Here is a 19772-nt window from a genome sequence, read left to right as displayed (position 1 = left end):
CCAAAGTCTCCCTCTCTGCCTCCTTTCTTCTTTCTCTGAAAAATATCAGTTTTCCTGATCAGTGGGACTCTAGAGGGGAAAAGAGAATCAAGCTTGGAGGCTCAGTCTTTTCTCTTGCTTTCCTATGCTCAGGACTCACACACCTATGCAGTGGTTTGGGAAGCCTTTGCTTGGGAGTTGGTTTAAGTAGATAGGTGAGATGGGTATTAGCCAGCCTGGAGGTAAGCCTTGTTTTCCAATCAGCTTTCCCCCCTCCCAAAGCTGATATTTCTCCACAATGCTCCTGTGTGGATCTTTCCATCTGTCCCTAACCCAGAGGTTTGGGAGTGAGCAAGAGTGTTAACCATTATCCCCTAAACCCAGACACGTCCGCCTTTCCTCTGGTTTGTAAGCTCTATAAACCCAAAGCACAAAAAGGGCCCTTCCCCTCTGCCTCATTCAAGAACATTATCTGGAAGATAAAGACCAACATCCGAACTTTTAAATGTACTCTCATGGAGAGCTAGCTATTAAAATATGGAGGACAAACATGTACACTATTGAGAAGGAGTGAATTTATTATTTCTGAGAAATTCTTTGCACCATTTCCTATTTACCCTGTAGATCTGAAGGAATTTCTAAAATATTTGCACCTGGAATATTCTTGGAAATCAGTCTCTACTGAGACTTTTTTTTTAGTTCAGCATCCAAGAGATTGTTTTAATTTCTCTCCGACATTTACCTGCAGTCAGAGTTCAGCACTGTTAGGTATGTCTTGCTACCAGCTGAGAATGGTGGCCAGGAGGATCTGGCTTCTGCTGTTACTCTTCCTATAACCAAGAGAGAGAGTCAAAAGTTTGTCTCCTCGATATGCTTTTGCAAACCATAGATTTCCTTATTTGCATTGACCAAATATGGAAATTTGTTTACTTGTGCCCCCCAAAAAGTATTTTAAATGAAGGACAAATTTTTACTATTTTTTAATTTTTTTTAGTAGGTTTTCGGGTTTTTTTTTTTTTTGGTCTTTTGTTTTTTTAGGGCCACATCCATGGCACATGAGGTTCCCAGGCTAGGGGTCTAATCGGAGCTGCAGCTGCTGGCCTACACCACAGTCACAGCAACGCCAGATCCGAGCCACATCTGCGACCTACACCATAGCTCACAGCAATGCCGGATCCTTAACCCACTGAGGGAGGCCAGGGATCAAACCCTCACGAACCCTCATGGATCCTATCTGGGTTCGTTAACCACTGAGCCAGGACAGGAACTCCAAGGACAAACTTTTAGAAAGTGGACATCCAGTTATAATTTGTGTACCCTTCTCACCCTTGATAACTTGTCACTGTAAACACTCAGGCCAAAGAAGTCACATTACTATGCAAAGTCTCAGAACAGCCCAGAAAGTGGCCCCAGCAGCAGCGGAGAAGCTTTTATTCCACATGTTCAGTCACAGGAAAATTCACTTTGAATATCCCTCACCTACTCAGAGGAATCCGTCTGGTCACCTCTCATCTGTTTAGAAATTGTTGATTTCACAAAGGAAAGAATATTCCAGAAACGGCTTTTTTCACTTGCCCATAGATTCTAAACTTGTATAGATAGTTCCCCCAGTTTCAGTGAAACTCCATGTCTTAAAAATGTCCAAGTTAAAAAAAAAGTGAGTTGACAGAAAAGACAGATCTACAAATAAATGCTTTTCTGATTTTAAAAAATAGTGCAATTCACTTTAGAAACTTCCAAAATACGGAATTCCCGTCGTGGTGCAGCAGAAACGAATCTGACTAGGAACCATGAGGTTGTGGGTTCGATCCCTGGCCTTGCACAGTGGGTTAAGGGTCCAGCGTTGCCGTGAGCTGTGGTGTAGTTCACAGATGTGGCTCGGATCTGGCAGTGCCGTGGCTGTGGTGTAGGCGGGAAGCTGTAGCTCTGATTTGACCCCTAGTCTAGGAACCTCCATATGCTGAGGTACGACCCTAAAAAAAGCCAAAAAAAAAAAAAGAAAAGAAACTTCCAAAATATAGAAAAGCAGAAAAAAGAAAGTAAATATTATTCACCATCTTACAATCACACTAATAAATATTTTTTTTCCTGTTAGCTATATTCAGCCACACATGTAATTATGACATATCTGCTTCTAATTGCTTTTTTATTTTCATCAGCATTTTAAATTTCATTAATATTTATTCAGAAACACCATACATACTGGCTTCATACATTTTTCCATATGAGAAAGAGGATTCTGAATTTCAAAGCTGCAATATACCTAACAGAGAAATTCACAGACAAGGTAAATAGACAATTCAACAAGGAAGGGCGAGAACTACTCCACAGTGACAGGTTCAAATTTGCAGGTAATAAAAAATGCAATTTTAAAAATAAGGGTTCTTTTTTTACCAACAAATTTTGGTAAGGAGAATATTTGAATCATTGTATCCAATGCTGACATGTAATTCAGCAAAAAAATCTTTAAAGCCATACATAATACGATATCTTTTATTTTTTATTTTTTATTTATTTTTTTATTACTCAAATAAATTTATCACATCTGTAGTTGTTTAATGATCATAACAATCCAATTCCACAGGATTTCTATCCCATAACCCAAGCACATCCCCCCACCCAAAATACATTATCTTTTAAAGACCTAGAATTCTAACTTCCAGATCTATCTAAAAAGTGTAGGGAAGTCTACATGCATACACATGCACGCACGCACACACACACACACACACACACACACACACACACACACACACAATGCACTGCAGCTTAATTTATAATAGCGGTAAAAAAAACTAGAGACAAACTAAATATCCAAAAATAGGTGGTACTTTATAGTACGGTATACCTAGGCTTTGTAATGTCAGGCAGGCATTAAAAATAGATATAATATGTAATAATCTGTAAGATATGTAATAGAAAGCAAAAGCACATAATTCTATAAAAACATATCTGAAGAAAGAAATTGTTATTGGCTATGTTTGGATGGTGGGATTATGGATTTTTTTCCCCTTTTGATTGATTGAGAATTTCTTTCTTTTTCAGTACCATTTTGATAATTCAATCTTTAACTTCCTAGTGTCCTTAGGCAATCTTTAAAAGTCCCTGCAATTTGGACATAATCAGAAGGGCTTGTGGGAAAGAAGAAACGGTGACAATTATTATTATTATTATTTCTTTTTGCTTTTTTTTTTTTTTAGGGCCGAACCCTCGGCATATGGAGGTTCCCAGGATAGGGGTCAAATTGGAGCTACAGCTGCTGGCCTGCACCAGAGCCACAGCAATGCAGGATCCAAGCTGCATCTGCAACCTACACCACAGCTCATGGCAATACCAGATAGAAAAGGTGACAATTAAAACTCAAATATCTAAGCAGTTGCATACACTAAACCTGATGGAATTCTCTCATTTCACCTGCCATACACACTTCAACAATTTGTGGCCTAAAATACGAGCTATTTTTTCCCCCACATTTTCTATGTTAATTATCATCAATGCCTCTTTTATCCTTGACTGTAACAAAAGTTCACAGAATGCCTGATGAATTGACCCCAGCTATGGACTGAGGTGGGGGTGGGGAGGGGTCATGTTTGTTCTCTGTGACAATATACCTCTCTAGAACAATTTCCCAAATAAAACCAGCAGCTACAATGATACACGAACAGGCCATGAAGGTAGCTACACTACTGATCACACACCTCCTCAGGATCCCCACCCTCCTACTTCTCTCTGTCATCCTTAATCCAAATCCTGGCATGTGGATAATCAATAAATAATTTATAAGATAAATGCATTAATTAATTAATGAAGAGTGGTGTCTAGATTGGTCCATTTAAAACGTGGCAGGTAATTTCTAGTGCTTGCTAGGAAACATTGGCTATCAAGTCTATGTTTGGCAATTGATTTTGAAGGGCTGGCTGCATTTAAAAAAGCAAACAGGAGTTCCCATTGTGGCTCAGTGGTAACAAACCCAACTAATATCCATGAGGATACGAGTTCGATTCCCAGCCTTGCTCAATGGGTTAAGGATCTGGCATTGCCGTGAGCTGTGGTGTAGGTCACAGAGGAGGCTCGGATCTGGTGTTGCTGTGGCTGTGGCATAGGCCAACAGCTGCAGCTCCAATTTGACCTCTAGCCCGTGAAATGACACCCTAAAAAAGCAGAGTAATAATCATAATCATAATCATAATAAATAAAAAAACAAATGGCACCAACGGATCGTGACACTCTGGTCTCTAGAAACTGGGGCAAATTTCATAGACCAACTTGACTGCAAGCTTCACACTCAAAGTCTCTTCTGATCCCGTTCAAATTAATGACGTGCTGTGTCCAGTTGTTAATTATACAGCTATTCCAAGAAGGGCTAATGACATTGCATAAGACACATCCTCAGAGAGATTGAGGTCCTTCTGACCTGCCCTTAGTGCAGCACTAGACCACATTGTTCTTTGCTGTAATGTCCCATCAGAGTCAATGTTGCAAATATTAAATATTCTAAGCCTTCTGATGGGACTTTTGCTCATGAGTAGGGAATCTGAGAAAGCCTAAGTCAAAGTAATTTGCAAAGTAATAACAATGTTTGCTACCCAGGTGATAGCTCAGAGGAGGTTTAATTGGATAAAATTACCCCATTCCAAGAATAATACTTTGTACTTTATGTCACAATTATCATGTGAAGATCTTGAAGAGATTTATGAACATTGATTAAACATCAGAACACCATCTGAAGGAGACGGAATTAACGTTATTTTACTAAGTCCAGAGAGAGATGGTTTCCCATTTCAAAGCACACAGCAACTAGTCAAGAAATAACCCCAATCTGCAGCAGTTTGAGATTAGAACCCTAATCTGCACCCCTTTGGACGATTTCACTTCCATAACATATTGTAACTTAAATGGTAAAAGTGAAAAAATTAAAAAGTGTTTTTGGTTTTGTTTTTCAATGTCTCTTCTAACTGCCACAAAGGAATACATTTCTGATTGTCCGGGTGAGAAAATACGTAAACCATTTCTCTTGAGCCCCTGAGATTTTAAGTGGGAAAGTTCTGTTTATAATTAGTTTGCCTTCCTCCTTTCAGCTGTAACCCTTTGGCATCAGCATAATCAAATACAAAATGCACAAATCACTGGGGCTGAGAGGAATATCAAAAATAGGGTCAAGTCATCCTGATTGCCAGATGAGGAGCTTCAGGGCCCATGGGGTGGGAGGGAGGGAAAGAGGTCTTTGTTGGAATAATGAAGAAGCTCTTCCACTGCTGCACTGTCTCCAGTTGCGGGGAGCCCCCCTCCCCTGTAAGGCTCTCAAAGTCCTTGCTGCATCCTTAGTTTGCTGGGCGATTGAGCATCTCAAATTGAATGGATGTAAATGATGTGGTGGTGGGACATAAAAGCAGCAGAAGATCCAAGTTTTCAGGTCCGTGTAATTCAACATAAAAGATATATCAAACTCTAAAGCTCTGATTCGACTTTTATAACAACCCTCAATAGACTCGGATGTTACCAAAATGAAAGAATGCTTATAAAAGCCACCTATCCCCATGGCTGGCATAGAGGAAACCCTCAATCACTGCTCCTCCTTGTGCTCCAACCAGCCTTCCATTTCCTTCAAGCCCTGCCTGGAGCCCGAGGTCTAAAACTGCTTGATCCACATATCTATATGTACTTAAAGACTGCAGAGCAGATTTTGTTTGTATTTGCAGAAGCTTCAAGTACTCTATCAGATGTTTCTTTAAAAGCTTATAAATTATTCTTTAAGCTCTCTTTTAAAACAAGTAAATATTGAAATGAATATGGGTGCATTAAAGATCATAATCAATAAAGCATGATCAGGGGTGGAGTCAGAGAAAGGGCAGACCCACAAATGAATCCAACTAACTGCTGTTGCAGGAGCCCATGTTAGGGAGGAAGGCCTGTGGACCCCCTAAAGGTGGAAAATGGAGACCCTCAATTTATAAATGCCCCCCACCCGTGAAATTCCTGCTTTGGGGAGAGAATGAGACTCTCTTTCACACGGAGAATGAGTCCTGCTTCTATTTGCTCTACAAGCCCAGGGGGAAGCAGAATGTAGCAACTGAAATCACATTTGTTGTTGTTGTTCTTACTGTTCCTGTTGTTTTAACCGACCTTTGTAATTCAGATGATCAGTTCATCCCATGAAAACGGGTTCTGAGGACCCAGTGATAGTTCCTTTCTTACACTATGTTTTAACTCTTTTGTCAGGGACAATGTTTGAAATTCTGAAAAGTAATAAAAATAGGATGACAATGATGGGGACGCTGAGCGGGTAATGTGGCTACGTCTGCTTAACTGCGTTTAAAAAAAAAAAAAGAAACCATGACAAGACTGATTAGTTTTGCTATTCCCTTTTGCAAGATACAAAATGTCTAATATTTAAAGCTTAATCCCTCCCTCCCTCCCCCCATTATGACAGATTATTCAACCCACAATCAAAAGATTGCACTATATCGGAGGAGAAAATATTTTGGAAGTGAAACTATGTCTTTAATATTTCCAAGTAAAAGAATTCATATCTGATAAAAGCAATACTTTCAGATATGTCATATGCAAAAAGGGTACCATATAATTAGAAGTGAATTTAGACAGAAAGACAGAAAGATGAGATGTAAAAGCAGATAATTAGTGCACTGTTATAATTAGCAAATACTTCTCAATCCCATGGTAACTGTGCTCTGAAAAGGACTCCTGCCGATTAACTAATATTTCCTAAAAGCAGTTTTCTTCTCTCTCTTTAAATGGAAAGTTTGAATTGCTATCTCCTTGAAAACTGTGCCATAAAATGTCATAAACTGATTTATGTTCGTGTTATAGTTTTTGAAACACAAAAAAGACACACCATCTATGAGAACCAAACAAATATTTGTAGAAAGACAATAAATCTATACAATCATCTTTTATACTATATATAATTTTGAGCATGATCTTTCAAAAATAGATACTATTTGCACAACCAAAAATAACTTTGAAATCAGAGAAGCAAACATTTCACGCAGAGCATGGTTAATCAGTTCAAAATGTCTGGACACCGAAAATAGTGAAACCTTCTGGAGATATGTTCCAGAGGTTTAAATATTTCTGATTTTATAGTAGATGATAGAAGAGAAAGAGAAAATAATTAAATCCAACAGAAAGGAAATGTTTTCTCATGCCCTCCATCCCAAATATTTAGCATAATAAAGTGATGCAGTTAATAGAGATGTTTTTTCATTGATATCATAACTTGGTACACAGCCCTTGATCCCAAACAGCTGTGTGACTTTAAACTTTATCTGGGAAATGGAGATGATAATAGCTTGTACTCTCAGGGTTTGGGGGCGTAAAGGAAGATATTAGATCTAGGGGTGGGGCATGCTCCTCAAATTGTGAAATATTTTCTTAAATTAGAGGCAAAAAGTAAATTCTCAATTTTATCCCCAAACATCAAAGACCTGGTTTAGGACAGATAATTAACATCATCTGAACATCACTGTTCTAAACAGAACAGTTTCAAACCAAAAAGTTGGCAGAGTCTTACCGGTGACAGGCAGCAGGACCCCAAAATTAGTCAAATGCTTTCAGTCAGCCTCGGATTGGCTGGGACAAACAGTGACATATGGTGACATTAGTGAGAAGGGCAACCTGACAGCAAAGCAGAGAGGAAAGACCGATTTATGAAATTTGCAACAGACTTGCCTTTTCATCACTATCCCCCCCAAATGTCAGTAACAGTGAGAAAAGCAGGTAAACTCTAAAACTGCTGTTGAACCTCATGTCTTAAAAGTTTCCAAGAGAGCAGAGGTAGGATAGTGAGGGCGGCCTTGGCATCTGGGTTAACTGAGTGTATAGAGTGTCAACGAACCTGAGCAGCTTCTCAGTAGATCTATGACAACTATCCAGGTTTTTCAAGAAAGCGCCCTCACGAGGGGAATCTGCTGTACAAGAGAATGGTTCCCTAGACACAGTGATGAGAACAAAACTGACTATTGCTTACGTTTTTTCTGGCCACATACAAGGTGGGATAGAATCTCTAAGACCGTTTACTGTTCTCCAGAATCATTCAAAAGTAGCAGGTTTATCAGAGATTATGCAGTGAGAACTAGCCCATCCTAAAAAGAGCAAAGTTTGTAGCTTTGTAACTGTGCCCATTTAGAATTACTGGAGTGGAAATATTTTGATAAACAAATCAACAGAAAGTGATAGGCTGGAGTTCCTGTTGTGGCTCAGTGGTTAATAAATCTGACTAGTAACCATGAGGTTTTGTGTTTCATCCCTGGCCTCGCTCAGTGGGTTAAGGATCTGATGTTGCTGTGAGCTGTGGTGAAGGTCGTAGATGTGGCTCAGATCCCATGGTGCTGTGGCTGTGGCTGTGGTGTAGGCTGGCAGCTGCAGCTCCTATTCCAATTCCACCCTAGCCAGGGAACCTCCATATGCCACATGCGTGGTCCTAAAAAAACAAAAAGACCAAAAAAAAAAAAAAAAGCTGGTTAATACCAGCAATAGAAATAGTCTTTGTATTTTTTCTTTCTTTTTCACTTTTTATGGTTGCACCTGCAGCATATGGAAGTTCCCAGGCTAGGAGTGGTATCACAGCTCCAGCTGCCAGCCTACACCACAGCCACAGAAACACTGGCTATGAGCTGCATCCATGACTTATGCCTCAGTTTGTGGCAACGTCAGATCCTTAACCCACTGAGGGAGGCAAGGGATCGAACCCCCACCCTCACAGACACTATGTTATGTCCTTAACCCACTGAGCCACAGTGAGAACTCCCGGAATAGATATTTTTAAGAAAATGTTTTTAATCGGTTCTCTGGTACGGAGTTAACCATCTGTGTCAGCAGAACAAAATACAGACTCATCAGAAAGGAAAAAGCAAGTAAAAAGAAGACAATTTTGAAACAAATCCACACTCTTCCCTCCTGGGGTAAAAAGCTATAAGCACTGAGGAAGGCTCATTGGTTGAGCATCTCAAACAAATAAGCCCTAAGCATTTAGCAGATAAGAGTATCTGAAAATATGTAATTTTTTTTCCAAGTCAACACAGAATAAAAGAGGCCACCTGCCATAGAAATGCCAAAATATAAAACCGAAGAGAGTTAAATACTCCAGGAGAAGAAAAAAATGGTAACTGCCAGGTACAGAATCACAAGTCAGGGAACCAGATGGCTGGGAGCATTTGGTCCTTACCAAGCTGGGGAATGTGGTTGGTCCCCTACGGCAAAGGATTGTAGGTAGAGCAGGATAGCTGGGAACTTAAATATGGCCATTTGACCTTCAAAGCAGTGGTTTCCAGAGCATTTGAAACTCAACCACACCTCATTGTGCTGGGATACTGATTTAGAATCACAGTAAAATGACAGTTATTAAAAGAGCCATAACTACCCATTTCCAGCTCTGTGGTTTTCAAGTTCTTAAGCATTCTGGTTGGGCTAAGCCATGTTTTTTGGTTTTGATTTTTCTTGGTTTTGAAGATGGTCAGGTGTTTATGTTGTTTCAATAAATTATTATTTCAACTTAATTCCATAGTTAGGGCAAAACAAAGCAGAATAAAGGCTTCCAGTGAGTGGCATTTGGTTTGCTGAGATTTGTAACCACTAGTAGACATAAAGAAAAAAAATGTGTACAAACTGCCTCTTACCCTGCAAATTCAGTGTGCAATGCTACACAGAAAAAACAAATGTGGAACCAGGGAACTAGAGACAGTGTTTCCAAAAGTTGCCTGGCTAATGGAGAAAGAAGTAAGTGCTTTAGGAGCCTCTGTACAGCAGAAACGAATCTGACTAGGAACCATAAGGTTGCAGGTTCGAGCCCTGGCCTCACTCAGTGGGTTAAGGATCCGGCATTGCTGTGAGCTGTGGTGTAGGTTACAGATTTGGCTCAGATCTGGCATTGCTGTGGCTGTGGCTGTGGCTGTGGCCGCCAGCTACAGCTTTGATTAGACCCCTAGCCTGGGAACCTCCATATGCGGCGGGTTCGGCCCTAAAAAGGAAAAAAAAAAAAAAAAAAAAAAGAATTAAGTGCTTTAACCTCTAAGCTACACAACAGAAAATTCAGACAAAATCAAATGGTAACAGAAAATAATCCTCTGCTTTTGACATCTTTCTGTTTACTTTAGTTCTTTCAGGTATACCTTTCAACAAAGACTTGTTATTTTCCAACTTCGAGAGTAATATCTAGAGGTTACAGTGCCTGAAGGTATTAAAGGGTTCTTCTGGCACTTGATTTCCCCTTAGGGAGAATCTCTAAAGAGGAGCAAGTAGAGAGGTGAATAAATTGGGGGAAAAAATGTCCAAAGGAGAAGCATTTGTGTTTTCCTTCCCTGGAATATAAAGCACAAGAGTTTCAGATTTCAGGGTTTTGAAGGTTTTTATGAGAAATTATTGTCATTTTTATAGAATCTAGTCTATTTTTCAAAAATTGCTCATTATTATCTAAAAGCTAGGCCTTACCAATGTCTAAAATTGTAGTGATTATATTTCAAAATGCAGTAAAATGGAGGTGTCACATAGCTCACCAGAATCAACAAGTTTTCAGTTACAGGTTTACAAGAGAAAATCCCACTTGAAATCCCAACACTGAATTATAAGACATTAGTGATTTCTTCCTAATATTAGTGTTTATTTTTTCCTAATCATTAGTGTTCACTTCTTTCTCTGCCAAATGCCTCTTTGTGTTCAGTGTGTGATATTTGTTGAACAGTACTTGGCAGGCTGATATATTAAGTAGAACTTGTTTAGAACATGGCATATTGAACAGATTTAAGATGACCTTTGGTCATTGCTGCCCAAAGTGGGGTAGAGATGATTTAGGAGCATGTATCCAACCAAACTCTTTTAAATTTATTATGTATTTAATGTACTCTGCATTTGAAAAAAATACAAAAGCAATTCTAGGATATAAAATTCCCTTTTTAAATGCATTTTTGTGTTTTACTTTAGGGGAGACTATTTTTTTTTCTAAAGAACAATTAAACGGTAATTCAGAAGGCACTGAAACAGGGCAAAACCCCTAGGGCTGTATGTAAAGAGTTAAAGTTGAGGCAGGGAAACGTCGCTTTAGGAGAAACTTCTTCAATCCAACTCCAAAACATCAAACTTTAAAAAATTCACTCACTGTGAAACAGGTAATATTGCAATGTCTGTCCTAACGCTAAACATTTTTGATCATTAAGAAGCTCCACATTTTTTTCTGTCTAATTTTATAATACAGAATCACTAAATACAAGAATTAAAAGTACACTTATTAGAGAATAAAATAATATAACCAATTCACTTTGCAGGTGATGAACTTCTCTAAATGCAATCAGCCCCTTTAGTGACCGGGTTACAGTTTGAAGCCAAGTGTCCTAACACTCAGCACTGCAGCTCTCCCTGCCACAGCCACCTCCCAGACTCCTGCCTGGAATATTTGTAAGGACTCTAAGGACAAAGAGCTTTTCCTAATAGAACCAATTCCCCAAATCATTCTTCTGTTTCAGCCTGCAATCACTACACAGTTGAGGATAAAATAACTTAAAGTGCAGTGAAAGTGCAGTGTATCACAAAAGTGTTGGCTTCTCAAAAGATTTTTAACTAAAAGATATATGAACAAAAATCTTTAAAAAAGGAAGTGCAACGGGCTTATCAGGAAGAACTAAGGTTTAAACCTCAAAAGATGTTAGGATATTTTTTGATAATAATCAATAATTTAAAAAAAATCGGTAAGCTCTGCAGAGTTTTCACAAAATAATTGTACATGGATGCAATGAATAAGTCTGCAAAAAGCAGATTTTCTGTACCAAATGCCCAAATCAAGACAAATTTCAAGGTAACAAAAAACTTAGAATGAAAGGTTAAAAATGATCAGGGAACAGGGAAAAGAGGATGGTAAAGAACTGATTCATTTTAGGAGTCCAGTTCAAAGCTAAAAATAAAAATATTTCAGAATTAGAAGTGATTACTCAAAAATGTATTTTGCCCATAAGTGATACAGGCTCTCTTTGCAAAGGGTTTGCTAGCCTGGCTCTTGGTTGTAGTGGGGTTCAGAAAAGCAAGGCTAAAGTGCTGTTTTTGTAAACTTGAAACTTAAACATCTTGATGAGTTATGATGTCTGCTTAGACTCTAAGAAGCTCCTTCTCACATCCTTAAAAGGCAAGCTGCTGAGTCTTGAGGAGAGACAGAGTTAGAGGGGATGTTGTTTTTAAACCAGGGGTAAATAAGGCCTCGAACCACCCCACTCCTGCCCTGGGTGACCTGGACCAACTTTCTGCTTAGGGTCATTCAGTAACCAGAAATTGATGCAAAAAGCCTGAGTTGTTTGTTTATTTGAGGGTTGATGGGTTAAAAAGTCAAGCCCATGAGACCCCAGCAGCATGCATCACCACAAAGTACCAGCTCTCCTTGCTTCTTTCTCTCTGGTCCCAAGGAGGGGACTTCCACAGGGCAGCAAGCTCTCTGAAAGGGCCTGGTGCTGGACTCAGCGCTGGGGTAGGGGAGGAGGGGGGTGTCAGCCTCCAATCCCCAAACTCACAAACCACCATCAGTTTCACAAACAGGTGCTTCTGACCAGAGATATAGAGGCACTGACCTCCAGTGATCTTATGAAAGAAGACTCAGAAAGGCTGTAGCTCTGATTTTGTTTTTTGTTTTTGTTTTTTGAAGCGTTGGGGAATATATATATATATATATAAAGAAAATGAGATACTAGGAAAAGAGAAATTGGATAGGTCACTTAACCTCTCTTGGTCTCAGCTTGCTCATCTGTGAAATGGGCAAATAGAACTAAATGCCTGGAATTAACCTCAACAGTCTCTGGCTTTTAACGGAGGGAAAGGGGCTGAGAAAAATGGAGCCAATGCAGAAAGACCACTTTACCCTATCTGTGGTGGTGAACTGGGCTTCCCAGAACAGTTCACTTCTGGGATGGTAATGTCTGCCTCTGTTCTCACCCCAACACACACACACACACACACACACTCTTTCTTTTCCCCAAGGGAATTGTTTGCGATTGAACAAGTGGAAGCATAAATAGCTTTGCGGAACTATTTAGCAAAGTCAATATGCAATTATGCAAAAGTCTATGATAAGGCTCCCTCGGAAGCAGAAAGCAGCACCGGGAATAAAGACAGCGTTTCAGCTTCCCTGGAGAGGCTGGTATGGGGAGACTGTTTTACTTGTCCCGGGGGCGGACAGGACTAGATCCCATTCCATCTCTGTGGCTTTCCCTGACTAGGTTTCTGCCGCTCTTTATCTCCTTATCGCTCTCCCCTTTCTGTCACAGTCACTCTGCGCCTCCTTTCCTTTCCCCTCTCTTCTCTTCTGCGCTCCCCTCCCCCGCTCCCCCAGTATCCCGGTCGGGGGCGCTGGGTCTGCCGCCTCCTGCCGAAGTATGAGCACGGGGCGCGCCCAGCAGGCGCTGCTGCGGGGAGAGGCCGCCGGGCAGGCGATGCCTCTCCTTCCACCCGGCCGCGGCTGGAACCGGAGAAGGAACCGCATCCGCCCCCACACGGGGTTCTCCCGCGGCCGCTAATCCCATTAGCGCACCTGAAATAACCTCACCACAAACGCGCGCTTGTTCCAGCCTGTACGAGGGGGCCAACGCGGGCGCAGGGGGGGACGGGGATCCGGGTCCCCGAAAGCTCCTGCGCCCCAGACTCACAGAGCACACTTGGCCTCGGAGGAGGAAGCGCGAGACGGGCAGCACCCCGGGGCTCAAGGCGCCCCCGGGAAGAACCGTCCAGGAACCAAGGCGAAAAGCTTCCAAAATTAGGCTAAGGGGCAAGGGGTGCGCCAGAGTCCCCGAATCCAGATGGGGAGAGAGGCTCCCTAGGGTGTTCAGCCCCAATAACCGGCAGACAGAACCGGGTGCCCCGTGTTGCCGCATCCTGACCAACTCTGATCCTCGCGCTCCTGCTCCGGAGTCGCCACCGCAGCCGCGCAGGCCTGACCCCCTCCCTCTCTCCCGCAGAGGCTGAAGTGAACCCCAAAGGAGACGAGATCCCTGTCTGCCCTGGTGGGAGGGCGTGCACTGGCAGGAGAAGGGACCTTTTCACCCTTGGCTCTTTCCATATGGTTCAGGGTCCCGGGGAACACGGTCCCCTAAACCTGCCCTCACCAGAGTACCGCCGCCCTGGCGCCCAGCCAGGTGCGAGTCCCCAACCCAGGCAGCACATCCTGTTGGGCGCCCCACCTGCCCTGGGCAGTCCGAGTACCCCATGCCCCACCAGGGAGGAGGGGGCAGGCAGGCCCGGGGCTCTGGGTGGCACGACGCGCGGGGACCGGACTGCGCTGCGGGGCTCCGCGGGACTGGCATCTGGCCACGCACAGGCGAGGAGACAACCCTGCAGAGCGCTCAGTGGTGGAAGGACCCACTCCTCAGAGTCCCGGAAGTGGCCGCGGATCTTCCAGTAAATGAAGTTATCCTCGAGGAGCTCAGAAGAGGCGAGCCTCTCAGGGCTGTAGCTGTGGCTGTGAACAGATTTGTTTACGGCTTAGACGCCGACCTCTCTCATTAGTTATAAGTTTTCAAATTGGCCCTTTCTTGTATAAATCGCCTGAAAAAATATTATTTTTAACAAGCACAGCCATAGCCTGACGTTAATTAAAAAACAAAACAAAAACAAAAACACGGAAAGATGATGTTTAAGTTTAAAAGGAAGGGCACGGAAAATACACTTTCAGATATTCACAAGTAAGTAACTACTCAGCGGGAGTCCTTCAGTTTCTTCTTCTTTCCTTCTCTGTGTTTTCCAAGCTACTAGAATCCTTTCTGAGCTGCAGGAAGTCTTCGATGTTTTTCTTATTCATTAGATAACTCAATGAAATGTTAAAATATTTATTTCTGAATAATCAGTACCATTTTTTCCTGAAGGTTTTCACAAAATGTGCCCTTTTATACAGCCCATCATGGATGCTATTCGTGGCCAGTCTTGCTCATCCTGTTGCCTCACAGGTAAACGTTGGCACTGGGCGGCTAGAGATGGTCTCCAGCACTCAGTACTCCCACTGCTAGTTTAGACTACATCAAATGCGTGAATACTTATGGTTGGTTCCTATAAGAATTGTCTACGTTTCCTAGCTGTTGTTATAGGGTCCTTGTTCCAATCTGAACCCTTGGAACCAAACAGCATCTCATAAAATAATCTTTCACAGTCCAGTTGATGATGCTAAAGTTTAAAAGACACCCACCACAGCCATCACCACTCAGATCTCCTCCTCACTCCTAACCACTGCCATCTCTGTAGACCAACTGAAACCATCTTGTTCTTTTACACAGAAGTGCCAGCAATCTCATGGTTTTAAGTAGTCAATGTCAGTCCAAGTTCTCTGACGTATCTATATTTCACATAATATTTTAAAGTCATTCTGACATTGTGCCACATCAAAATATGTATTTGAAGTAGATCACCGAAACATATTTATGCATCAATAAAATGTCCTAAAGCTGTCTCCTGTTCACTATTAGGTTTTTATTAAAGGGTACCCTAAGAACTAGTTATGTACTACTAGAGGTTTTTTTTCTCCCCTTTTTTAATGCAATAAGGGGTTTTAATTTCAGAGAAACAGATGAACAGTTTCAAGAGCCTGGTACCCAACTCTATAACTCTTTCACCAAAATAAGCTTGACTTCTCCATATTTTAGTGGTGTTGGGCTTTATTAGTTCTCCACGATTTTTCAGAAACCATGTTAATATCAAACAGAGGTCAAAGTTAACTTCATAATTTTTTTTTTTTTGGTACAAAGCTCCCACAATGCTAGAAAACCATAAATATTTAAAAAATCATATCCAAATTGTATACAATATTTTTAAATGTTTAAGACAACATCAAACAGTCTCTATTGTACAAAGTCATCTGACTATGAATTTTACCCACACTTTCTCCCACATGTGGTCTCCAAGTGAAAATACTGAAGTTTCATATTTTCTTCCAACAGCACCAAAAAAGAACTGCACTAAAATTTTTCTGATGACCAATTTCATTCTCTTCCTCCTAAAAGTACTCTTCTTGATTACTAAACACAATGTTACATTCCAAATTTCAAAAACTAATTTGTTCATCCTGGATTACCAAGGCAGTAGATACACTGAACTTGACTGTCAAGCAAATTCATACTCAGAGTCAAGAAATATACATATTTTTTAAGATGCTTGTCCCACCACCTTTTCTTTCTTTTCCTTCTCAAGCCGCACACTTAGACACACACCTACACAGCTGTATTAAATGCAAGTTTAACCTTGTGCCTTCATCAAGTGGTTAAGGTGTGCCTATACTTAATGTCCTAAACTTGGATTCGAACACGTGATTAGATCACAAAACCTGTCCTATGAGTCTAAGTTGGGTCCTGTGCTCCTCTCTCATTACTTATCAGCAAGGAATCATCCCCCTGCCCCCAAATACTGGACGAGAAGAAAAGTTTCCTAAACCATAGAGACTGTAGTTTTTCCATTGTCCAGTAGACGGCACAAAAGATCAAGCCTTCAAATGCTGAACAATCCACCAAAGCTGTTTTGTTTGGTGTGGAGTGTGTTTGAGTGCACTGTTCATTTTAAACAGTCAACCAGCCAGCCAGTGTTGTATCTGTGAAGCAGAGAAATATGCCAAAACTTAAGATAACTCCCCAAAGTTTTGAAATGTAGCAGCATGAAAAAGATTTGTATATCTGCTCAACCAAATGCTGCTTGAGATAATGCACCAACAGTTAAAGATGAGAAGTTCAGAGGGAAATGTTACTGAGAAAATTACCATTTAAAAATTACCTTTAAAGAAAATAAACTGGGAGAAATTACAAGGCATTTCATTTTTAATTCTCTTCTAATAGATGAAGAAAATATTTGCTACTTGGAAGCTTCAAAATTCTATATTAAAATTGTGCCTGATGCATCTATGATTTTTATTAAACTGAACACACAACTCAGACCAGAAAATTAAGTATTGCACTTCAAATGGGTTTATGGATATATGGATGGATAATGTGTAGTAGAAAGAAGGGAAGACATTTTCTAAAATTTTTGTGAATAGGTTTGGGGAATATTGGAGGATGAAACCATTAGAAATAACTTAGTTGAAACTACCTCTCCTAAAGCAATGTGTGACTTTGGCTAATATTTATATTTTACTAAAAGGTTTCTATTTCCCTTTTCATTCTATAGATGCTCCTTATGTAGAAGTGGGGGAGAGGGTAAAGTGTGGGCTAATAACTCATTTCCCAGTTAATTTTATTAAGAATTTATAGCACTGTTTAGAAAGTTTTAAGACAACCATAAATTTTATTAGGAATATTTTATTAAGCCCTCCATTTAATTAATAAAAGGCCTCTATAACTTCTGAAAATGTCAGAGCTAGTAATTATGTTAACCAGTGTAATTTTTCCCTCTCTAGAGACCAAAGCGTTTTAATGATTTGAAATAGAAAAGTGGTAAGGAAAACACCCCCCCTTTCCAAAAAAATTTTTTTTCTTAACTTTTGCATTATCCAATCAGAATATGGCGACTGAGGTATTTTCCCTGCGATGGCTGGAGAGCCTCAGCTGACCTCTCATTGACTTCTGAACTGGACCCAGACATTCTTTGTTTTCTGAAGCAAGATGCAGTAAACAAACCTCCGGGTTCTTATAGCCTGGATTGCTTTGGGGCACTTGATTAACGTCTTCCCTAATCCTGTCGGTTAACCCCCTTTCATATCACCTAACCAGGTTTCTCCCCTTTATAGACCTCTAACTAGTTTATTTCACTTTTCTCACAGCCATTCATTAGCTCTGACTTCTTGGTAACTTTCTCATATGGCATCCAGGCTCTTATCTCTAACATTCCTTTATTATCTCCAGTGGATTTTAAATCTGTTTTCTTTAAACTGTCTTTCCCTCCTCTTATTTCTGTGTTTTGAAGTGCAAATGCTAATGTGGGGTGAGTTTCAGAGGATGAATTGTCCTTGAAGTACAAACCCCATACCTACAACCCACAGGACAACCTAAAGAGCAATCACAACATTTTAACAGGCATCTTAAAGTTAGGGGGGGGCAGATGATAAATCCTTATCATCCTGTGAACACAGCTGCCAAACTCGATTGATTAACAGGCTTTTGTTTATTCTGGGCTGGCAAATACACACACATGTTACCTAAAGAGGTGCCTTTTTAATTTCTGAGGGTTTTGGAGCTGACTCATCAGTGTGAACTTCGGGGACAAAAACCCAATTCAGGATAAAGGTCTTTCCAAAGACACAATTCCTTATAGAGGGCCGAAAACTAGAGGGGAGTTCTGGGGAGGACTGTACCAAGAGCCTTTTAAAGGGGCACTATTTGCTTTAAACATCTCCTTGCCAAGGGTCTAAACAATAGAGACCTAGGCCCCAATCTGCCTCTTTGGAGTCCTCATTCTCTGTCTTTGGGATGGTGCTCTGGAAGGAAAAGGGTAAGCTGAGTAGGGAAGGCCCCTGTCAAAAGAGCTAGGGGCAAGCGCCAGAATCCTTCACCAGGTCAAGTTTTTGCACACTAAAAGTACTATTGCCTTTAAAAAGCAAGTATCTGACATATGCTAAAGAAAGATACTGTCACAGAAGGTAGAAATATCAGTAGTAGTTTTCTGCCTTGAACTATCCATTTACCTTCTCCTTTTAATAGGTGATTAATTGCTGCCCTGCTGAAGGAGTTTTTTTTTTTTTTTTTATGGCTACTATATTGCAACTCTTGATGTCTTCTGTGCAATTTCTCTCAGCAAGCCCCAACTGTAATAACTGTTTGCTAATTGTAAAATCCTTATCCAGAATGAGGTTTGGGCAAACAATTTGTATTACTGTAATTACATTGTAAAAGTGTTTCAGTCTCTTGATTGTTCAGAATTAATCTTATAAAGGCCTAGGAGTAGCATCAGGTTCACAGTTATTCTTGGAAAGGAGGGAAGAGGGAAGAAAGAAGCCACTTTTCAAAGCTAATGAGTTTAGTTTAAGCCCACAAACTCAAACTACCTCTTTCTCTGAGGAAAATCTGTATGTAGGTAATTTAAAGTTGAAGCTCATGACTGAAGAGCATCCGTCTCCCTACTTCTTGAAGTTTGGGGTTGTGATTGAAAAGGAGAGACTTACCTAAGCCCTCTTTTTCCATCTCTGCTAGAAAACAAGAGAAAACTTACCAGAAAGCATCAGTACAAAATACATTCTATTGTTAAAGGAAAATTGGCCTTTTCCTCATTTGAAAATGTCACCGCAGACTTGAGGTAACTCTAAGCAGGTTGCCTAAGTCTTTGCCAGAGAGCATCTAGGGCTGTTAAAAACTATGGTCATCGAAATGTATTTCGCAGGAAAATTCTCTTGGTTCAATTATACTTACACAATTTCCTTTGCAGTTCATTTTAGGATCATAAACGTAGCTGCGCCCCTGTCGATGCTTGGCTTGACGGCGCCCCCGCCCCCACTACCTCCAGCCGCGCCGATGCCTGGTGGCCCTGCTGGAGAGATGGAGCTCAAACCCCAGAAAGCAGCCGTCGGAAGGCACTCAGGTGTTGGCCGCAGCTGGCTGTAGTTCCGGGAAGAGCTTGCAGGCGGCCGGCCCAGTTTGATCCTTTCTGTAATCGGAAAAGGATTGCGTTGCCTGGCCCAGTCAGCTCAGTTTCCCGAGAATTAAACAGAGAAATCGCTTTTCTGAGACAAGGAGGTTCCATCTTGGCCTGAGTTGTTTCCAAGTTCATGTTGGGGAAAGAAGGGGCGGCGGGGGGAGGGGGAGGTCAGGCATAAAGTTGGTAATTCACCTGGATCTCCTCGGCTTTAACACGCGGGCCTGCCTTAACCTACCGAGTGATGTATCCGGGCGTTTGTCCCCGAA

At 41.1% G+C, this 19772-nt stretch overlaps 1 long non-coding RNA gene across 3 annotated transcripts in view; it reads right to left on the bottom strand.

Annotated features, from left to right (window-relative positions):
* Positions 1-19772, bottom strand: part of LOC125128007 (uncharacterized) — a 45734-nt gene extending 25962 nt beyond the window's left edge. For all 3 annotated transcript variants that reach the window (XR_007135110.1, XR_007135109.1, XR_007135111.1), the window contains exons 1-2: positions 19281-19772; positions 722-809 (exon numbers count right to left, since the gene is read on the bottom strand). This is a non-coding gene — a long non-coding RNA (uncharacterized LOC125128007). The remainder of the gene's footprint in view (positions 1-721; positions 810-19280) is intronic.

The sequence above is a fragment of the Phacochoerus africanus genome, chromosome 5 (assembly GCF_016906955.1).
Source record: "Phacochoerus africanus isolate WHEZ1 chromosome 5, ROS_Pafr_v1, whole genome shotgun sequence".
Classification (NCBI taxonomy): Eukaryota; Metazoa; Chordata; class Mammalia; order Artiodactyla; family Suidae; genus Phacochoerus; species Phacochoerus africanus.
The sequence above is the reverse complement of the archived record's forward strand: the minus strand, read 5'-3'. Positions and strand labels throughout refer to the sequence as shown.